This window comes from Montipora foliosa, unplaced genomic scaffold (assembly GCF_036669935.1).
Source record: "Montipora foliosa isolate CH-2021 unplaced genomic scaffold, ASM3666993v2 scaffold_423, whole genome shotgun sequence".
Taxonomy (NCBI): domain Eukaryota; kingdom Metazoa; phylum Cnidaria; class Anthozoa; order Scleractinia; family Acroporidae; genus Montipora; species Montipora foliosa.
The window spans coordinates 103,268-126,500 of NW_027179727.1; positions in this window are offsets into that span (position 1 = coordinate 103,268).

The following is a 23,233-nucleotide window of genomic DNA, read 5'->3' on the forward strand; positions in this document are numbered from 1 at the left end:
AGAAATCAGTTGCATTCTTCTTTTAGCCTTTCGCCGGCATTCCAAAACATTAATCTTTTTCTGTAATATTTTCCTTTCAGTCGACTAGTTCAACGACATATCGATCGAGCAGCTAGTACGAATAAAAATCTGAAAATCTACAGGATCCTCAGTGGCGTGATCTTGCCTTAAAGTAGTGCCTCGTACGTAGGTGCGAATCACCGAGAAACACTGAAGACTCGCTGAACTCCACTTTTTAAAACCACATTTTAAAACCACATTTTAATGTTTACTTCGTAAGAAAACTTCTCCACAATACAATTAAAACGAAACAGAACATAGCCATAATTCCACTATGGTCGTCACGCAAACGTTCTCAGTTGATTGTTTTCGCAAAATTGTTGTAAGTGTGGTTGTGCTTTTTCTCGTAAAGTTACGCAAGTTCCTCTGCGACTGACGTTACTACAAACCATTTGTGCTAAATCAGACAACAACATTGACAACAACGCGAACAAACAAGCAAAAAGAACGTTGCATGACTGCGTGACGATCATCATGGAACTGTGATCTTGTTGTTGTTGTTTTTTTTTTTAACGAAGTGAATGTTACGATGGGATTCTGTCTAACAGTTAGCGTGTATTTCATAAACTCCAATTTTAGCAATTTCGGAAATTCTCTTAATTTCGAACAACAAACTTCGATTTTCGGAAAGACAGAGAAACAAAGTACGATTTTAAGAAAAACTAAAATGCCCCTTAAGAGCTTTCATAGCCTCCGTAGGTTCCTCAATTTTTTTGTCTTATAGACCCATATCATTCAATGTCCAAACCAAAGATTTTGCCCGACGAACCTCTCATTCAGTGTGAGGCTGGACGGGCAAAGACAATGCAAAGACAATGCAAAGACAAAGTCTTTATTCCCCACGGACTCCAAAATGGCCGTCGAGTGATAAAGGTGAATTGCCCCGACCCCGACCCCGACCCCGACCCCGGCCCCGGCCCCGGCCCCGGCCCCGGCCCCGGCCCCGCGTTTTGGCTACTACCATCTCGTCCCACAAATTGAATTTTTCTTGAACCGCATGAGTTTTGAAAGAAAACAAGCACACCCTGAGCAAGCCAATGAAAAAGCCATTTCAGAGTCAACTGTCAATAGCCAGTGAATATAAATCACGCTAAAATTAGAAGCCATTAAAAAAAATAAATAAATAAAAAAACTTTGTCAGTTGAAGGTCGAAGAAGAGTTTTGCTAATGTACTTTATTCCACGTTATCTCTGAAAACGAGATCATTTGCATTTTGATGTATTTCATTGAAACACGCCAGCTTGGTTTGTAACAAGAATTATGCAACCAAGAAAGGGCAAACTTCAAACAAAATCCGCTCCAACACTTAAATAACGTTTAGGTGCTTTAAACAAACTTCTGAAAATACAAGCTAGTGAGATTACCCCGTAATTTTACGAGAACTCATTGCAATTACGTGTTTATAACATAAGGGGAAAATTTTCTTATCACTGTCGAGGTACAACGAAAACCAGGTGGGCAAACAGATTAAAATGCACTTGTTCGCTCGAATTTTAGAGCGAAACAAACAAACAAATCAACTTTTTCTTTATGTCCAAAACAGAACAGATAATTGTTATTTAATTCCAGCTGACAATAAAAATTCGATTTTCATTCCTGAACAATGGAAGAACCGATTAAACCACCTTTTAAAAATACGCATCCACTTTAAAGAACGCATCCGTAAAAATGACAAACGGTTTAGTGCCTAAGAAAAGAATTTGCGGAGCAACTTCTTCCACTATGTATGAGCTATCAATGGTATTTTGTTTTGTCGTTGTCGCTCTTTTTCGCTCTCCTTTCGTTTCTGTTCTATGCATAGGTCCTCCAGGCATCATGTAACCTTATCAGAGCTTCTAAAGATATGCCAAAAATTGCAATACAGGGGAAAAAAGCAGCTCTAAGCAAATTAAAAATAAACACTCAGCTCTTAGTTTATATCCCTCAGATGCTTCATTTGAATAACTGCGTAGCCACAAGTGGGGACAACAGATATCATGATAAGTCAAACTGGATTGAAACCAGCGAAAAATACAGAAAGAAAACATTTTCCAAACCGTTTTCCAGCTGAACACGAGAAGCGTTGACTGTGTAAGAACTATAGTATGGCCGTGTATCCGCGTCGAGCCACAGAAAGCGCGGGAAAAATGAAGCTTCGCTTAGGTTTTGGTGAGTTGACCTGGATTGAGTCTGCAATCCAATCGAAAACCAGTACCTGGTCAACGGTCAACTTGAAGAAAAAAACAGCTGGCCTCGGTGAGCTCTATACTTGAGCCCGTAATATGGTCACGTGATATTGGTCAGCGGATACCTTGTTTTGACAGGTGTCAATTGATCAAATCATGGATGTCCAACATCAAATACATATGCGGTAAACTACAGTAGCATGATACTAGTCACATTGTCATACATGGAGGGGTGGACGTATGTACGTACGTACGGACGGTCGATGGATAGGTTACCATATTTTCATAACAATGGTGCTCCGCACGTGCGCTCCTTCGGCGCGCGCGGAGCTCCGCTATCATATCAACTCCACTCCAGGATCGCACTGCGATTTTTGGCGGATAAATTCCAAATCATGTTCGGCTTTTTATAATCTTTCCATGCGTTCGCTTCTTTGTGTGGCTACGGCTGTTCTCATTGGCCAAGTGTTTCAAATTGTCCAATGAGAGTGCAGAATGTAATTGTGGCCTTAAGGCTGTGGTGTTTTTATGGAGATTCGGTCCGTTGCTTTGTGATGGGAGAGCAATTTGTGGGACGAGATAACCGTGAATCACTAGCCTTTCTTCTCTTTATGAGGGGAAATGACAACTAACAACATCGTAAAAATTCGTAAGCCACAAACCCGTCTAAAACGACCACAGTTTGCACTCTGACTGCACAGAAAAGATGAGGACAACTATTCGTAGAGGTAAGTGAAGTTATTTATTCATTCACAGCTTACTTTAGCTTTTATAAGCTCAAAGTTAAGTTTCCCATACAAAGTCTATAAATGGTATACTGAGCTTGGGCTGCCTGTGGTTACGCAAAGATAACCTCTACTACTCAACCGGACACTCAATTTAGGTGATATATGGGCACGTTGGTCAGCTGTTACAAAAATATTAATACATCAATTCTAAAATGAAGAGAAAAGCAATGCACCAGAGCTGGGCACGAACACCCCTAAAAAAACCAGCAGGTGGAAGAAAGCGGGGAACGTGTACCCTCGATCAAGGCAGTGGTGCGACCCTCGGGGTTCTAGGATATTCTACTTATAAGACACTACTTACAATGTAAATGAACGCTATCATATACCGCCTAACAGACGCATTAAACACTAATTCAGCTCGATAGGACAAAAAACGAAACAGGACTTGTGCACGCGGCGAAGGCTGACCGTAGAATGCCTCACTCGCCAAACGGTCGCCAAATACAAACCACGATCACGTGGTAATCCAAGCGCCTGCCGCTCACAACCAGGCGTCTGCTACGTGACAGCAAAATATCAATTTATGCTAATCAGGATCATCACAAATTACATATTTTGCCTCCACTACTCAACCATACACTCAAGCTAGGTGATATATGGGCGCGTTTGCCAGCCAAGCCCACCGTAGAACTAAAAGAAGTGGCTTGAGTGAGGCAAAAGTGAATTTGAGGCCTCTAATAACTCTCCAAAGAGTCTCTGATATAGGTATTAATGGCACTCACTGAGGCCCAACGGTCGTGTTGTAGAAGTTTCCTGTCTGGGAATCCAGGATTCGGAGCTGATGTAACTCCACCAGCTGAGTGAGTACTAAATTAAGCAATATTGGGAACAATACCATGGACAGACTTTTTGAAAGAGTCGCTGTAACTGGAATAGCTCATAGACTTATAAACTGAAAACAAACGCGTACGACTGACAGAGGCATAAGAAGGCCTAAAAATATACCCGCGTCCTAATAAAAAAGTTACAAGTGAATGCCTTTTCTTAGCAGGTCAACTTAACACATTTCAATGAAAATGGAAATAAGCTCATCATGGAAACCTAACATACTAAGCCCTAATAAGGGACAACCGAAAAGCGAAGAAAACCTGAAAGACCTAAAACCAAACATAACTTAATGATGCAATAGAAGTAGATTGCTCATATGAGCTCTTTCCGACGACTTCCTCGGAAGATCTACGTTAAGCGACTCCCTTCGATGCTTTCACGACAGGCGAGGCTGTAAGGCGAACTTTCCCTTTCTTGGCTGCTACCGCAAAACCAGACGACCTGCTGATTGGAGAACAGACTCCGGCCAAATCGTGGAACCACTTGAAAAAATAGTAAGAACAAATGATGGTTGAAACCGATTTGGGTGAATCTAACAAATACTGAGTGGGAAAGGAACGGCATCAAAGACTTTCACGGCGAAAGACTTCCGTCCATTGAAAACATGAAATAATGCAGAATGCCCCGGTTCACTGGAGGCATGAATAAATGGGCCGCAGCATGAACAATGGAAGACTCTGGAGAAAAGCAAGCAGAAAATAATAACAGACTAGAAACAGGGAACTTACAAATGGAATAACCAAAGCCTTGAGCAAATGCAATGAAAGGATAACAGAAGGACAAAAGTACTTACTTAGACAGAAATTCGAACAAGGGTGACTATCAAGGACCTCTAGCCTGAATCTAGCATCTCTCAAGAGCAGCAATACGAGACACAACAGACCCACAGAGGGTGAACGACAAGGGCCTGAATCCCGTGCTATAAACGCATAGTTCTTGAACATCAATACTTCATGTGTACCTGAACACATCAAACCCACCAAGGGTGGTTATCAAGGGCCTCCTGCCCACGCTATGAACGCATTGCTTATGAACATCAATACTTCATGTGTACCTGGACACAACAAGCCCACCGAGGGTGATTATAATGGGCCTCTAGCCCATGCTATAAACGCATTGCTCACGAACATCAATACTTCATGTGTACCTGGAAACAACGAACCCACCGAGGGTGATCATGCATCAAGGGACTTCAGCCTATGCTATAAACAAATTGTTCATGAACAACAATATTTTATATGTACGTATGTACCTAGACACAACAAATCCACCAAGGGCGATTATAAAGGGCCTCTAGCCCAAGCTATAAATGCATTGGTCATCAGTGAACATCAATACTATGGAAGTGTACGTAGACAACAAACCCACGAAGGGTGAATATCAAGGGCCATTCAATAGCCCATGTTATCAAAAACATCGTACATGAAGATGACTGAATAAAGAGACATAGAAAACTCGTCAGGGGTAACAATACTTAAAACTATAAAACGTATACACGGCTAGGCTAACGACTTAAGAATCGAAAGAACATAGAGACATAATCGTCAAAAACGCAAGGGCAACAAGGACAAGCTATCGGTCAATATCAACGCACTAAACGAAAAATAACTCAGCGATCGAGAATGACTAACAGAGACCCCTAGCCTGCACAACCCAAACGAAAACGTACAGCATAAAACACAAACTAGAGGCTGTGCAGCTACACATCAGAAACCCACCGAGGGTGAATGTCAACTCCGTCAAGGTCATGCTCGCAAAGCATGGTTCATAAGCGTCGATACTCCGTGAGCACCTATACCGCAGAACAAACCCACCAAGGCCCACAGGGGCACTACCCCAGAAAGCTAGAGCGTAATGTACAATAAAAAGCTAGAACTATGGAACGCCGAAAAAACAAACAAACAAACAACAACAACAACGCAAACATAACTTCAGTAGCTAGTCTAGTAGGAAAACTGAGACCTATAGCATAATCACCGAAAAAAATACGAGGAACTAAGACCAAAATTAGTGATCTTGGTCAGGCTTCTGACTGGCTGTCCTCTGTGAGTATATGGGTGGGTAAGTAAAGCAGGTTCACATCAGCTGAATAGCGGCCAATACTTCAACCTGCTCAAACAAATAAGTAACAAACAAATAACAAACAAATTCCAAAGTGGAAGCAGCTGCAGCAGACGCTCGGATGAAAACAACTATGGAGGTTAAACGGACAGGAGGGCATAAGAGGCCAATATCTATGGACCAGTCAAGAGCAAAGGCGTTCACTCCGGTAGACCCAGGCTGAAAAGACCTTGTAATAAACTTAAGGAGCTAGCGATGTAAAGTGACATGCAAATTTGTCACGGGTCTGTGGATGCCAAATAATATCAACGGCAGAAAAAATATCATCGTTCACTATGTATACAGTCATCGAAAACTGCGACGTTGCCGATGACAACGGCAAGAATTACGCTGAACTTTCTAAGAATCCAATAGACGGTAGGCAGAGAAAATATAATCAATCATCATATTATCGTCAAAAAACTGTCGTCATCTTGGCAATCTCAACGGCAAGGACGCTAAGCAATTTTGGTGAAAAACTCAAAATCAATATAACGGCCACACGCAGAACTGGAGGCATCTAAGAAGACATTCCCACAAAGAAAAACCGTCGATATGCACAAGATCTTGCTTCCAAGAATAATTCAGTCAGGCATTTTGGGCGACAGCGAAACTTGTATATTCCAATTAACGGCAAAATTTATGGCACGAAAGGAGCTTCTAGTCATGAACCTGGATACGGATCCGACACAGGTAACAAGCAAAATAAGTTACAACGGACGAAAGCAAGTTAACAAACCTACGTTACGATCCATGATAGATCATCGGAAAGGAATTTCATTCTTTTGTCTGCTGCACAAAATATGCGGACGGACAAATCGACAACAATATACTTTAGATGATAACTTGAGTTGGGACCCAAAGGGATATCTATTCATTAGGAACAAAGATCGAAGAACAAACAGCTTTTGCCTGAATTCTGAACATTGACAGAGAGCGGAATGAATATAAAAGTAGCACAAAGGTTCAGCAAAACAATCAAGACAAAGGAAATCGAAAATCGCGTATTAAACACTACCGTGCGGACTATTAGAGTGCTGAGATAGTGGTCTTGAAAGAAAAAGGTGAGGGAATTTCATGCAATGAAAGCCTGAGACGAAAACTCAATGATGCAAATAAAATGAGACACACTGTAGCGTTGGAAAACTGAAAGATCTTAGCTACAAAGGCTCTCTGTAACTTTTACCGCAACAACGGTAAATGAAAGCATAACCATAAGCATATCGAGAGACTAAGGCCAATGATACTGCGATTTGGTTACAGAGAGAAAAGGATACACGGATCTCCAGTGGCCTCATTGGCACACGCAAAGAAAACGCCAGGCCAGTCTCAGTAGTGTCTTCGACCACACTCTCCTTGGCTTTAACAAAATCGGTGCGTTCCAACGCAATAGCAGGATCTTCTACTACTTCTAAAATTGATTTGCCGGCAGTAAATTGGTCTTCGTTTCTCGACTGTTTTAGAGAATGGTGGAATGTATCTCTTGAACCTCTCAATTCCTGCCAAAGCTCTCGGGGGCAACTGAATTGCCTGAACGTTTCAGATCCAAAGCAGAAGTAGAAATGATGGCACTAAACTGTGAGAGAAAACTCTCAGTTGCTTTGAGAAACGAACTACTTGACTTCGGCATCATCCATAAGGAGAACCAAACAGGACTTGCGCACGCAGCGAAGGCTGACCGTAGAATGCCTCACTCGCTAAACGGTTGCCAAATACAAACCACGATCACGTGGTACTACTCCAAGCGCCTGCCGCTCACAACCAGGCATCTGCTACGTGACGGCAAAATATCAATTTATGCTAATCAGGGTTATCACAAAGTGAGGTGCGTTCGAGTCCCGTTTTGTTATCGACGAGGCATTTGAAAGTAGTTGTACGTTTTGGAAGAATCTTTTTGTAGTGATTTCTAGTAATTGTTATGTAACGAAGGTATCACAATAGCAAAAATAGCGTTCTGGGATATCAGTAGACTCCGAGCAGCGCCACTTCATTAGTGTCAACATGGGGTGATCACCTGCCGGTCTCCCATAAAAATACTAACCCTGGCCAACAGGGTTTAACTCCGGTGGACCAACGGAATTTGTGACCTCTACATAAGCAAAGGATGTGTTACCTACTCGTGGAGGCTTCATGGCCGAAGATATCTACTCATTTATCGAAGCCAAAGTCAAAGAGGTATGTCAAATTGAGATTGATGAAGTCAAGTCTGAATATAGCCTGCCCCCGTGCCGCCATATGATAATAATCTGTCCGCCCTTGAACTCGAGAATAAACAACTTCAAATAAGATTACAGGAGCTAGAATCTCGCTAGAATCTGTACACAAGAGGCCAAGATGATCATTGAAGAAAACAAAAGCCTGATCACTGCATTACGATTATTAAACAATGAACTAGCGAAAGGAAATGAAAATTATAACTCTGCAAATCGAGACGGGAACCTTGACAGAGCCGATGAAAATTTGCATAAACGACCACAAAATACGGCTCCCACGGGACAACAATATGACGGTTTTATCACAGAAGGCAAAGCCACTCAACAAACAAGGCGTAAAAACATCAAGGGGCAGACGAACCGACAACAATCAAGGAAAAAACCATCTTACGAAGATTCGACAGAATCTACTCCAGTGCCTGCAACTGTTATAATTGGTGATTCCATGATAAAGCTAGTTCAGGGTTGGAAACTTTGGTAAGCGAGTTAAACAAAGGGTTGTGGTTAAATCCTTCTCGGGGGCCACTACATCGGATATGAAGCATCATGTAAAACCGCCTATTGAGAAAGCCCCACAACAAATTGTTTTGCATATAGGAACGTCTAATAATCTTAAGTCCACCGATCCTGCAACCGTTGCTCATAACATTGCAGATCTCGACAGACAGATCGAAGCAGAAACTGATTCAACTGTTATTCTATCAGAGCTTGTAACAAGAACCGACAGAGACAACCTGAAGGAGTCAGTCAAGGATGTCAACAATAGACTAAAGACCTTCTGTAAGCAAACTGATGATTGGCAACTGATTGAGCATGAGAACATTCGTACAAAAGACTTAAATACCAGTGGACTGCACCTGAATGAAGCAGGTAATGAAACAATTTGTAGCAATTTCGAGAAATCGCTGGTGGGCTCTTTTGCCTGATCTCTACTTACCACTAACAGAGGTGTTGAATGCCACAGCTTAGTTTCAGACTCTGGCCTTGACTCTGATCTTGACACAGAGTGTTCGATGAGTAGGAATAATTATTCATATTCCACTGCGCTGAATACTACAGGCCAATTCCATCCAACAACCCCAACAAACCAACGATGTTTCAAATAATATGTTTGTACAGCCAACCCTGGGCATTCCAAGTACCAGGGATTCAAAATAGCACCCATAAATCTGGCAAGTCTGTATAAACATATTGACCAGCTTAAGATCTATATGCTATCCAAGAGAGTAGATATATTGGCTATAAATGAAACACGACTAGATAGCAGTGTCCATGTCGGGGTAATCAATATTCCTGGTTATACTCTTGAAAGGAAAGACAGAAATAGATTTGGTGGGGGTGTTGCACTTTACATTAGGGACTCCATAAACTATAAGCGTATCCCAGAGAATGGCATGGAATTGATATGTATGCAGGTCTCAAAACCAGAAATCGAACCCTTTATTGTATGCACCTGGTACAGGCCACCTAGTTACACTAACGAAACAATGAATAAATTTGAAGTTATCCTGCAAAAACTAGATTCATATCATATGGAGGTCGATATTATTGGCGATATAAACTGCAATGTGGGTGCAACTTCACTAGACTTTAAGACACAAAAATTACTAGACATCTGTGATATACACCAATATAGCCAATTAATTGACCAACCAACGCGCATTACACAACATACATCTTCTAGTATTGACTTGTTCTTAGCCAATAATCCACTGAACTTCTCCGGAATCTCTGATATTGGTTTGAATGATCACTGCCTTGTGTATGTGATAAGAAAAATTACTATACCTAAATCTAATGCAAAAACTGTAAAGCGCAGATTCTTCAAAAATTTTATTCCTGAGAATTCCCGAAATGATTCCTTAACGACCCCTTGGCACATAGTTGAATTAGAGGAAAACCCTAATACTGCCTGGGAAATGTGGCAACAAATGTTCTTAGGCATTGTTGATCATCATGCACCCCTAAAGAAGAGACGAGTGAGAGGCCTCTCTTCCCCATGGATCACTTCAGAATTGAAAAAGCTAATGTTTCAAAGAGATAAGCTAAAGAAAATAGCCGCAAGGTTCCCAACTGACTTCAACTGGAACTCTTATAGACATATAAGAAATAAGGTTAATTATGAAATTAAGAATGCCAAAACGAACTACTACAACACCCTTTTCAAGAAAACTCCAGGAATGTTATAAATAAATGGAATGGAACAAATTACTTTATTGGAAGAGGATCCAAAACGACCAAGAAAACTAAACTCGAAACAGACAATAATCTATACACTCACCCCAATGAAATTTGCAATGTACTAAATACACACTTTTCCAAAATAGGACCTTCTTTGGCCTCTGAATTTCAAGATGACTCCAATAGATTTATTGATTATATCACTCCAACAGACAAACTTTTAAACCTAACGAAGTTTCATATCAAGAGATTCTAAGGAAATACCTAATAACAAAGCTAATGGCCTCGACAATATTTCTGCACGTTTATTGAAAGAAGCAGCATCTATAGTTACCCACAGTTTAACTTTGATAATAAACCTTTCTTTTATCACTGGAATATTTCCAGATGCCTGGGAATTAGCAAGAGTCACCCCTATTTTTAAAGAGGGTCTGAAGACTGATTCCAATAATTTAATTACAGACCAATTTCTGTTCTGCCTTTAGTTAGTAAACTAATAGAGAGAATTGCTTTTAATCAACTTTATCAATGCCTAAACAATAATAATCTATTAACTGACTCTCAGTCTGGTCTTAGATCTATGTTTTCTTCTGAAACCGCTCAACTGGAGGCCACAAATGAACGGTATTGGAATACTGATAACAATCTCATAAATGGTGTGATATTCCTAGATTGAAAAAAGGCCTTTGACACCATGGACCATACTATCCTTTTAGGAAAGCTTGCACTCCATGGAGTCAGCCCTGATCTGTAAACTTGTTTCGATCTTATCTAGCTGACCGAAGGTAGCAAACCTGTATCGATGGAATACAATCTGACTTCTGTAATTTAACTTGTGGTATCTCACAGGGCTCTATCCTGGGGCCCCTCGTATTTACTATATACATTAATGACCTCCCTTCGTGTACTTTGTCCTCAAGACCTAGGGCGTATGCGGATGATACCACTCTCACATCCTCCGCAGAGGACTCACATGTTATTGACTACAAAGTGAATCATGACATGAAATTAATCCAGTCTTGGTTGACGGCAAACAAATTGACTCTGAATATCAAGAAAACCAAATTCATGCTTATTGGCAGTTCTTACAGATTATATCAAGTACATAATGACTTTAATGTACAAGTAAATAACAAATCGTTAGAAAGGGTATCTAAACATAAAACCCTAGGAATTCACATTGACGAATCTCTTACCTGGCGCCCACACATTAATGATGTTACAAAGAAAATATCTGCTGGTCTTGCAGTCTTAAGGCTTATCAGTGCTACCATACCTTTTGATACTAGAATAAATATATATATATATATATATATATATATATATCTAATGCACTTGTGACGCCCTACTTCAATTATTGTAGCCCCGTCTGGGGAAATATTGGTAAGAGCTTATCCGACAAACTTCAAAACACAACAAAATAGGGCTGCCAGGATTGTCACCCTCTCAGACTATGAGATCCGCTCAAGTGACCTGTTGGATGGGCCTGGCTGGGAAAGACTAGAAAACCTAGATTAAAACAGCTGGCTTTACTTATGAACAAAATTCATAATAATCTTTCCGAATTGTAGCTAAAGCAAATCTTTTACAACATCTCAACCGTTCACACACATAATCTTAGAAACTCTGAATCAAATTACTACATTCATACACCGAAAACTGAATAAGCCAAGGGTAGCTCACATTACAGGAGATCTGTTTTGTGGAACAGAATCACCTTAGAGATCAGACACCAACCTTAGTTTGAACAACTTCAAAACCGCTCTCCACGGGGTAAATTACAATTAATTCATGTAAGTTTTTATTGTATATTTTCCTAATTTAGAGTTGTTTTGCAATTGAGTGTCGAAAGTAATTAGCAAATTGCTTTGGTTTATGATTAGTTCACTCAGTGATTGGTTCAAAGTTCGCGCGCCACTTTTTTCAACCAATGCTCGCACGTGCACATTTTCCCGCGCTTTGTGTCGGCTACGTGTAATTTCTTCGAGTTTTGATTGGTTTACCGGATTGTCTCCTTCCTTTCTGGTTGGCTAAAGTAATTACCTTGGTTTTGGTTTTACCACACCCTATTGAAAATCGTTCTAGTTGTAATTAAACTTTGAATTTTAGTTAATGTAGTTTCAGTCACGTCCTTTTAGGAAGAGCATTTCCATGATAAAACTTCGTGAATAAATAAAGATGATGAAGAAGCAATTACAGTACACGCTGGTTTCCGCTAGCAAGGGAAGCAGAGTCGTAATCAGAAGCGCAGAGCGATGCGATCGAGTGAAAATCAAACTGTTGGAGTCGGAAGCAGAATACCGATACCGTTTATGACTCCGTGGCTTACGATCTAGTGAAAACTGCACTGTCGGAGTCGGAAGCAGAAGCAGAAGAATTAACCAATCACAATGTTCGACTCCAAGCATTGTGATTGGATGGTTCTCCCACTTCTACCTCCGATTCCGACAATTTAGTTTTCACTGGATCATAAGCGACGGAGTCATAAGCGGAGTCGGAAGAAAATGGGAACGTTCTGATTCTCGCGACTCCGATTCTGGAAAGCTTATGACTCCAATTACGACTCCGATCTTTGATTTTCAATGGGTCATAAGCGCTCTTACGACTCCGACTACGACTACGACTCCGACTCCGACTCCGACTCCGTCGCTAGTGAAAAGCAGCCTTAAGTGTTACAAAAGAAATTATATTATTCTTCAAAACTGTGCCTGTATAACAAAACATTTTTCATTTACAGTGCCTGGCAATGAATTCTGCGAGCTTTCGAAATGTTCTTAAATGGGAGATTGTCTGTTGCTCTCGTGAGACTTGAATGTCCTTCCTTGCATTGGCTAAACTAAAATTTTCAATACTGAAGACTGAAAATGGCCCTTTCCTGCAGTGAAATTAAGTATCCTCACAGGGACCACCCTTTAAGCCCTGATCAGTTTCTTAATTTATTTCATGTGAGAAAATTTCTTGTGTCGTTGCCACTCCTCTGTTCAAATTCCAGATTTTCCTCGTTTCCATTTTAATGCAAGCTTGTTTGCTAGCGTAAACAGATTGTGATTATCGTCACAAAAAGTTTTAATGCTTACATCGACCCGACCGGCGTAAAGGCCTCCAAGCGTCTTGTTAACACTACTGAAAGCGGTAAACGGCAGTGAACTCATCCTGTGTAACAAAAGTGCGCCTAAGAATTTGACAGAATAAGTTCTATTCTTGCAGGTCCGAAAAAGTTTTCTAATGGACAAGTCGGAATTATCAACACTATTCTAGGAAGGCGATTGCAACTGCACTTGGCCCGAAATTGACAAAAGTGGTGTTGCGAAATGGAAACCAACAAATTGTTTGATCTTTACCTTGAGATGTTTTTTTTATTTCTCAAAGTTGTTTTGCTTAAGTTTAGAAGAGGCTTTTTCTCATAGAGAGAGGTTTTCAGTAATAATAATAATAATAATAATAATAATAATAATCATTATTATTATTATTATTATGGCATTTATATAGCGCCATATACACTAGCTGCTCTATGGCGCTTCACAATTCTACAGTTAAAAAATATTTTATACAAAATTATAAATAATACTTCTTAAAAAGAAAAGTCTTTAATTTACATTCAAAAAGAGTGATCGATCCGCTGTTTCTTATGTCAAGGGGTAGGGCGTTCCAGAGCTTTGGCTCACCCCTGGGGAAGGGGGCTGAAATACGGTAGGGAAAATCGCAGATTTTGGTGTGAAATAGGGTAAGGGTTTCATGAAGCGGGCCGCACAACCCCACTCAATTTTTCTGGGTGTAGCCCAGAGTTCTGCCATCCAATAGTCCTTTTGTATCAAGTGAACAGCGGATTGAAGAAATTCCATTTTAAAATGCTGGTACGTGACAAACTGGTTGTGGTTCTTAAAATTTAAGTTGAGTCGATGAGATCCCTCTTTTTTGGGTCTAGTAAAGACAGTAGAGATGTACTCGTTGGCACGGTGTGGAGCCTCATTAATAACTCCCTTGTATAAAAGCTTTTTAATTTCAGTTGCAATAATAAGTTCTTCACCTTTAGAGAAACTACTATGAGGTACAGCTGGTTGGAAAGGCATATCATCATAAAGAATAGCCAGCCACCATCTCAAGGATCCTGGAGTCTGAGGTAATAGACCTCCGGGATTGCACATGTGTGGCTAAGTTACCAGCAACAAATGTTGGCCACGTTTTTACCGCCTAGTTATGTACCAGTCAAATAGAAGCTTCAACAATCCCCCCCGGGCATTTGAATTTTTGGAAAATTTTTGTTTAAATGCCCCCGGGCCAAAAAGCTGTTCAAATTCGTCATCATGGGTCCATTTCAGGTGATGAAATGCCGCCACCCCCGGGAAAACTACCAGATTACTGTTTTAACTTTTCCGTAGCTTCTATTATGCTTTTGAAGCTGTGTATGTAAATATGGTTTAATAGAAAACACCAAAGAGAACCAGTGCCCTACATGGCACGAGGCACAAGGAAGTTAGATAAGGGACTGTGCAATAATTATCAGGAAGGGGGGTCCTAAAATGAGCTTCACCAAAGGAAAAACCTAGATAGGTCCCCCCTCCAGCAGCGTCAAGATTAGCTCTGATCCCCCTCACGTTCTCTCAAAATTATATGATGTGCCCCCCCCTCTCTAACCCGTACCTTTATTCACCGTACTGCAACGCATTCCAGTGCGTCGTCAGGGATGAAGAGCACCTGGAAACTTTGTTCCATAATCGTCAATTTCCGAATCGTCTGATTGTTCTTTATCTTCTTGGTCTTCGGAACTGCTAGATTGCTGCTCATCCGGGTTTTCTTTACCTTGAGCTTCCCCAGCACCTAGAACACGAGCTACGAGTGCTGCTTTCCCTCCGCTGACGGGTAAACCGTGTTCCTTTAGGTAGAGTTTCAGTTTACTTGCAGACAGCGAGTTGACTTTAACCTCGTCGGACCAATTATGGTTTTGTTCCTGATGCAAAAAGGCGAATTGCATTATTCGGTAACAAACTCCTGCCAGATTTTTACAAAAGTTTCAACACAAGGGCTGGAGCCAATGCAGCATTGATGAAGCAGGCGTTTATCGCGGAAAGAGACAGGCAATATAAAGTTACTTTAGATATTGAAAAACTTGAGAACAGATACCAATATCTTTTATCCGACAACCCTGCTTGTGCAGGAAGGTTTCTCCGAGAGGATTACAAGCCAACTCCCCATGATGACAGCAACATCAGACGTTGCAAAAAAGAGGCAAATGATATCCAGGACAAGCTTAATGCTGTCCTAACCAAGTTAGAAAAACACGACAACAGTTTTTTTACAGACAATGGCAAATTGAAGACTGGCCTCAGCTGTTTACACAATTTTAATGCTGAACAACGTCATTCAATAAAGTCTCAAGTCGGTTTAAACGTTCTGCATCTTGTAGAAGACCTGGATAGGGTGATGGCTAAATATAAAGCGACATTTCCTATTGGTGCCAAATCTAAAGCATCCAAATCAAGACAGAAGAAGGAACAGAAGAAAAAAAGGGAGAAGAAGAGGATTGCTGCCTCAGAAAGCCGTAGGACCCGAACCTGTATAATTTTTCGGTCTTTGGGAGGTGAACCCATTGATGACAACTATGAAACAGAAGTATTTGGCATTCCTCAGCTAGAAACTGTAGACCTAGAAACCCTCTCGCTGTTTAAATCAAGAACAGACCTGGCATGTCTGCGGGACCTCTTAAATGCCAAATGTTTTATTGGCAAAGCTCACAACGTGGTTTGTGACTTCTGTGCATGAGCGATTGTTTCAATCTATCGTATGTTGACATTCTAAATAAGTTAAAGCATGTGTTTATGTTGATGCAATATTTAGACATTATGGATAGTCAAAGGCGTGGCATCTGTCTGTTTGGAAAATGTTTATTTATTCATTATCGCATTTGTGAAATTTAATTAAGACCCCCCCCCCCCTCAACTTACTTGAGAAATCTTATGTAGAGCCCCCCTCCTTTCCATTATTTTAACTTAAGCCCCCCCCCCAATTTGGTTTTAGCCCCCCCCCCCCTCCTGATAATTATTGCACAGTCCCTAACAGGTATAAATGTCTATTTCTGCAGGCCTTTGCTGATCAACCAATCAGCCACGAATGCCATGATTTATCAACCCACGTGGATACGTAACATAAAATCGAGGCTGGCAATCAAACTCCCCACCCCCTATGAGTGGTGATGAAATGCCTCGCCCCCGTGAAGACTAAGATGATCAAATTCCCTCTCCCCGGGCAAGAAAAGGGGTCAAATGCCCGCGGTATGCCCGGGGAGGTGGGGGGGGGGGGGGGGGCGTGGGGGGAGCATGTGTAAGCTTTAATTTGACTGGTACATTATTGATGCATGCTTTTTTCCCGTGTTTCAGTTAACAAGCTACACAAGTTGTTGTTTGTATTTCTTCTTTGTTTGCTCACCATATATTAACTGGGACCTCAGTATGGTGCTACTTACTGCAAGCAATGAACCAATTTAGGGATAAGATAAGCCACAGAAATCCTTATCAAAATGTTTTTCTCAAGAAAATAGACCCATAAACGTCTGACGTTTTATTTTGGACCGCACTTTTTGTTGGCTTGATGAAAGGTAAGGCAATGACACTGCTTAGATCTGCTTAGGACTAACTCTTCAAAAACAACATTTGAACCAACCTTAATTGTTCGTTTTTTCGAGTGAGTCTTCGTTTTTGAGGCCTTCGGTCTTCGTTTTCGAGACGAAGTTGACCCTACTTAATTATGCATATAATTTAAGACTCATCCTAAAAAAAATATGCATCATCATTTGCCCTTATTTCATTGTAATTTGTCTTTTATTAAGTATAGTTGCGTTTTCACACTCAGAAAATGGACTGACAATCTTAACTGAGCAGGAATGTGTAGTTTCAAATAAAAGTGTTTTTGAATGGAGAATTTCCGTTGGGTGCGGTGAGAATTTTGGCGGGAAAAACCGTTTCATTCGAAAGCGAACCCTAGCAACATGTATAATCCCCCAAATTGTTACTTCTTTGATTTTTATTTTATGTTTGCGCATTACAATTTTAAGATTTTGCTGCCTAGTCTCGGGTAGTCGAGCCAAACTGTTTACATGCGAAAGAGTTGTCTCGCTTGCCAGGGCTCCCCAAGTTTTGTCTCGCGCTCATCCGAGTTGTCTCGCCCTCCTCATGTAAGCAGATGATAGAATTTTTTAAACAAATGAGTGAAAAAAATATCTCGCCCAGGGTAAATCGGGGGTAGCCTAAAAGCGGAGCTCCCTAGTTATTTATTCCTACTGCCTGTAGGGTTAGTGAAAATGAAAGGTTTCGAATTGTCCGCGTTTTGATGTTTCCGGTTGATGCTTTACATTGTAAATAATTAAATCATTTTCTTTGCTTTCTTCTACAGAAAAAATCATTGCCTAACTAGTGAATTCCACGGTACATTTTACGCTAAAAACCGATATGGCATGAATCACGAAGCGATGAGTACGATATCAGTGTTTGCGAGTGAAATTTACTTTGGAATTTACCAGTTTGGCAATGAATTTTCCTTGCACTGCATGAGTTTTAAAAGAAAACAATCACACTCTCAGCGAGCGAATGGAAAAGGAAAGCAAATAGCCAGCGAATAGGAATCACGCTAAAATTAGAAGCCATAAAAGCTTTGTCAGTTCAAGGTCAAAGAAGAGTTTTACTGATGTACTTTATTCCACTCTATCTCTGAAAACGAGATCATTCACATTTTGATGTATTTCACTGAAAGACGGCAGGTTGGCTTGGAACAAGAATCGGCAAAATGCAACCAAGAAAGGACAAACTTCAAACAAGATCCGCTTCAACACTGAAATAACGTTTAGGTGCCTTAAACAAACTTCTGAAAACCCAAGTTAGTGAAATTTCCCCCTAATTTTACGAGAACTCATTGTGATTACGTGTTTATAACACAGGGGCAAAATGTTCTTGTCACTGTCGAGACACATCGAAAACCGGTTGGGCAAACGGATTAAAAAGCACTGAAGTTGTTCGATCGCACTTTAGAGCAAAACAAACCAACAAATCAACTTTTTATTTATGTCCAAAAGAGTACAGATGATTGTTATTTACTTCCAGTTGACAATATGTAAAAAATCGATTTTCATTCCAGAACAAAGGAAAAACCGATTAAACCACTTTTTGAAAATAACAAACGGTTTAAAGGGAAGAATTTGTGGAGTAAATTCTTGCACTAAGTATGAGCTATATTTACTGGTACACTGTTTTGTCGTTGCCGTTCTCTTTCGCTCTCCTTTCGTTTCTGTTCTAGTCATAGGTCCTCCAGGCATCATGTAACCTTAACAGAGCTTCTAAAGATATGCCAAAAACTGCAATACAGCAGCTCTAAGCAAATTAAAAATAAACACTCAGCTTTAAGTTTATATCCCTCGGATGCTTGACTTAAATGACTGCGTAGCCGCCAGTGTGGACCACAGCTATCATGATATGTCAAACTGGATTGAAACCAGCGAAAAATGCAGAAAGAAAACATTTTCCAACCCGTTTTCTACCTGAACACAAAAAGCGTTGACTGTGTAAGAATGTAGTATGGCCGTGTAGCCGCGTCGAGCCACAGAAAGCGTGCGAAAAGTGAAGCCTCGTTTATGTTTAGGTGAGCTAACCTTAGTTGAGCCTGCAATTCAATCGAAAGCCAGTACCTGGTCAGAGGTCAACTTCAAAACAACAGCTTTAAGTCTATATGCCTCCGACGCTTGACTTGAATAACTACGTAGCCGTCAGTGTGGACTAAAGCTATCATGATATGTCAAACTGGATTGCAACCAGCGAAAATGCAGAAAGAAAACATTTTCCAAACCGTTCTCTCCCTGAAAACGAAAAGCGTTGACTGTGTAAGAACTATAGTTGATGTAGTATGGTCGTGTATCCGCGTCGAGCCACAGAAAGCGCGCGAAAACTGAAGCCTCGTTTATGTTTAGGTGAGTTAACCTGAGTTGAGCCTGCAACGAAAACCAGTACCTGGTAAGCGGTCAACTTAAAAAAAAACAGCTGATTTCGGTGAGCTCTAAGCTTGAGCCTGCGATATGGTCACGTGGTACTGGTCAACGGATACCCATTTTTGACAGGTGTCAGTTGATTAAAACATGGATTTCCAATATCAAAGATGTATGCCGTAGACTAGTATGATATTGGTCACATTGGCATACATGGAGGGGTGGACGTACGTACGTACGTACGTACGATCGATGACGTCATGGCTAAAAAACCAAAAAAATCGTATCGATGGGTTACCATATTTTCTTGAAGGGTAACTCTCACCAAAATTTCTTGTTTTTTTTTAATGTATTTTTCGTATGCCTTCCTTGATAAGAAAAGGTTTTCTTGAAAAAAAATTTTGGTTTTAAGTTAAAAATTGAATTTTTTATGATTTTTTTTTTTTTGCAACCCGGCAGCCATTTTAAAAAACACGCCGTTTTGGGATCACGTGGGATGATACGTCACAGATGTGGAACATGTTTGCATGTGAAAATTTAGTCCGCGAAAAAGTGCGTTCAAAGAGTCCAGGGTGCAGGGAAAATGCTACTTTTCCTATTAAACCCCTTATGTTGGAAAATAGGAGGTAGAACGGTTGTAACATCAATATGATTTGCACAGGTTTTATGCTCGGTGCTGCGCCGTTAATCAACGTTAACATCAATTTGTTGACGGGTTTTACTTTCTACAAACGAAATCCTTGTCTAAAATTCAGTTTTCAATTTGAAATTAAAACCATTGCAATTAAGCTTACCGTGAGTAGAAGTCGTTCCAAGATTCTTCTCTTTTTCTTTAAGATGATATAATCTTAAAATGATGCAAGATATGCAAAATTTATGAAACGTTTGAAACCCGAAGAGTGTTTACGTCCTGGTGACTCCACCTTCCTGAGCCGGATCGGAAATTCAGGTTATCTACTACACATGCATTACCCAACGGTAACTGTAACCGCCCTCCCAAACAATATTTAAAAGGAATTTGAAGAAATGGAAAAAGATAATAGTAATAAAAAATTCAAATCTGGCGGTGCGGAATGGCGACGAAACAGGGGCACCCAACGAATCTGTTCCTCACATTATCTGTTCCCCGGAGGAATCTTGCTGGCTGGCAAAAATACAGGTGTTTCGATGAGCTGGCTGGGAAGTTTTGTTATTGATAGAGGTTTTGCCTGCGAATCACTGACTTTTTCTAGCATTTCGATCCGAGCTGGCTGTAGAAACTCTGAAGACTGAGGACGACTAAACAAAAAAAAAAAAAAAAAAGAAAGAACCCCTTTCCTCTCCCAAACATACGACGGCTGGTCAGAATGATTGCGCTTGCGGAAAAAACCTGTTTTGTCCCGGTTTTGTCGCTTTTGTTCGGTCCTTTTTGGATCGAGGGATTTGAAAGCGCGTGGAATTCCTGGCTAGGAAATAAATTTGATCAGCTGGCTGGCAAAGCAACCAATTTTATCTAGCTGGCTGGGAAATTTCTTGTGTGTCTTGCTGGGAAAAAGGAACAGATAATGTTTTCCCAGCAACACTGAAAAACACCTGAAAATGCCTTAATAACATTTATTTTCATTAACGGGGTTATAATAATAAATTTTACAACAAATTGGTCGTTGGGTGCCCCTGACGAAAAGAAAAAAAGAACTTGGGAAGCGCTGTGTTGTGACGTTCTGCGATAAGATGAATGCAGAGGGGGCCTCCGGCTCCATGCATAAATTCCCCACTGAAGAAAAAATTCGTCGACAATAGCTTTTTTTTTTCGCCGAAAAAAGAAACTCTGACTCATGGAAACCAGGTTCGGGTCACATTTGCAGCGATCATTTCACTCCCGAAGACTATCGCGATTACGGAATGATTGTCGCTAGCTATGCTTCAAAGATATTGTTGAAGAAAAATAAACTGCCATTCCGTCAAGGAAAGTTGTTCCAACCCAACAGCAGAAATACTAAATCGTATTTCGTTTCTGACTAAAAAAATCAAATAGTCTCCAAGCTCGTGACAAGAAATACTAACTGATCTCAGTTCCGAATAGATAAATAATTTTGTCCACTACCCCTTGAAACCCTATTTGCAATTGACACGTAAGAGGATCCTTTCAGTTACAACTTTAAATGAACAGCAACGCGTCTACATGTCCGGCGACCTGACAAGGTGTTTCAAGTACTCCTCGTCCGGTAGTCTAAACATTTTTCCAATTTCGAGGAAATCTCTCGATCTTCTCAAGAGCGTTGGAGCTTGCAGACGCTGTTTAGCAAGTTTATTTTTCAGTCAGACACGGAAAAATGTATGCAGCGTTTTGGGTCTCATGACAACTTCCGGTGGCATCTGCATACACACTCACAAGAACCTTGAACTAAGAATGGGCTCCGAGAAAGAAGAAGCATGTTGAGGAGGTTTGTATGGAGTGTCGATCATGGAGTACATGTAGTTAAAAAAACATTCTTTCCATTGCTGAACATGCAAAGACGGAATATAAAATTATAACGAACACTGCAACAGCTATCCGTCGAACAAAAGTATATTTAATGAACTCTCTGGTATACAAAAATTTTCAAAGGAGATACACAAAATAATCAGCAAGAGAGTGCATTTGAGAACAGAGACTGCACGATGACAGGCCTCCACACTCACCATTCTTCGCTGTTGAGCTCACAGTGTCGCCGACGACGTTCTGGGTTTTCCACTCTTTTTGGCGTTTCTCTAGATGGAGCTGGAGGCTCGAAACATCACGGATAAACTTCCGAAAAGGGTTGTTTTAGATTGCCGATGGCAGCGCCTCCTATAGCTCCTTCAAAATCGGAAGAATCGCTAGCAGAGTCCGAGAACCCGGTACCAGAGCTGAATCATTTTGCTGTAGTTCCACACCTGTGTCGTATCGCAACACGTGACGCAAATCGAAGCGTTTGTGACAAGATTCTGAACAAGCGATGATCTCCAAGGTTTAAGGCTAAAATTCACGGGTAAAAGAGCTTCTGGGCACCATTTTTTTTACTCAAAAAACATTAGCGACACGTCTGTAATGTTTTCCCAAAAAAGTGTATTTTAGGCAAGAGTTACCCTTTAATTATGGTGCTCCGAGCGCGCGCGCCAAAGGCGTGCGCGGAGCGGAGCTCCGCTATTACTATTACTATTACTATCACTATCACTATTACTATTGCTATTACTATTACTATTACTATTACTATTACTATTACTATTACTATTACTATTACTATTACTATTACTATTACTATTACTATTACTATTACTATTACTATTACTATTACTATTACTATTACTATTACTATTACTACTATTACTATTACTATTACTATTACTATTACTATTACTATTACTATTACTATTACTATTACTATTACTATTACCAGAAACCCATAAGGGTTGAAACGTGTAACGGCCCCTTGTGTGCTGGGAAACAAGCTTCTGAATATTCAATTTGCTAAGTACCATATTTGGAACAACAAGAGCGAGGGGTTTCCAAATATGGTACTTAGCACTGAAACATTCAACCAATCAGTTCGCACTGAATATTCGGAAGCTGTGAACGCGCGTTACACGTTTCATCCCTTATGGGTTTCTGCTATTACTATTACTATTACTATTACTATCACTATCACCATTACCATGACGATCACTATCACTATCACTATCACTATCACTATCACTATCACTATCACTATCACTATCACTATCACTATCACTATCACTATCACTATCACTATCACTATCACTATCACTATCACTATTACTATTACTATTACTATTACTATTACTATTACTATTACTATTACTATTACTATTACTATTACTATTACTATTATTGCTGCTATTACTTGTAAAATTCTTTCCGCTTTTGAGTTAAAACGTTTGCTGCATGAAAATGCTATGGTATTCTGATTCCTT